The following is a 717-nucleotide window of genomic DNA, read 5'->3' as shown; positions in this document are numbered from 1 at the left end:
GGACTTGGGCACAAGCTATTTCCTAGTGATAAAGTACAATTTGATGAAATTAATCTGAGAATGTAAAGATGCTGTTTTAGTTTTGAGCTAAATTAACATGGTTCCCTTCGCAATCTAATCCAAAATGTATAAAAACATAAATAAATAAGAAGAAAACACAACTATTAGCTTCCTTCAAACCTCTGAACAGTCACCACTTCAATTGTGTACCATTAGCAAATGTAGCTTGCTCAAAATGTAGCTAACGTTACTGCGCTGTGTAACGTTATTTTTGTTGTTAGCTTCTTGGTCCTTTTCAATACCCAGGGAGCTAATGCTAAGTAGCTAACATTTCTGATTTCCAATGCTCCTGCTCTTAAAATGCTGCAGTATGTAGCTAGTAAGTAATTTTTCAGAAAAGGATTTCTTAGACTTAAACACATTTTTTTATTTCCAATTCATCCTATCGTTACGTTGCAAGTTATCGGTTAACGATAACATTAGCTAGGCTCCGTTAGCATGTTCACATTGTCCGGGAGGTGAATGTTGGGACAAAGACTGCAGAGTTACAGGAAAAGTTACAAGGTTTATGTTTCAGCCTACCTCTCTCACACCCTGCCTCCTGTCTCAAGGAAGAGCCGTGTCTAGACACCAACTTCAGCACTAACGTTAGTCGCTGGTCTGAGGAACACAGTGCGGATCTATTTCACACAGGTTGGGGGTGGGGGGGGGGGTGTA

At 39.7% G+C, this 717-nt stretch overlaps 1 protein-coding gene across 2 annotated transcripts in view; it reads right to left on the bottom strand.

The window, feature by feature from the left end:
* Nucleotides 1-717, bottom strand: part of znf280d (zinc finger protein 280D) — a 14961-nt gene extending 14244 nt beyond the window's left edge. For both annotated transcript variants that reach the window (XM_078249283.1, XM_078249292.1), the window contains exon 1: nucleotides 583-717. The gene's annotated coding sequence lies outside the window, so the exon portion shown is untranslated. The remainder of the gene's footprint in view (nucleotides 1-582) is intronic.

Source organism: Sander vitreus, chromosome 1 (assembly GCF_031162955.1).
Source record: "Sander vitreus isolate 19-12246 chromosome 1, sanVit1, whole genome shotgun sequence".
Lineage (NCBI taxonomy): Eukaryota > Metazoa > Chordata > Actinopteri > Perciformes > Percidae > Sander > Sander vitreus.
Note: the sequence above shows the minus strand (reverse complement) of the source record. Positions and strands in the feature narration are given on the sequence as shown.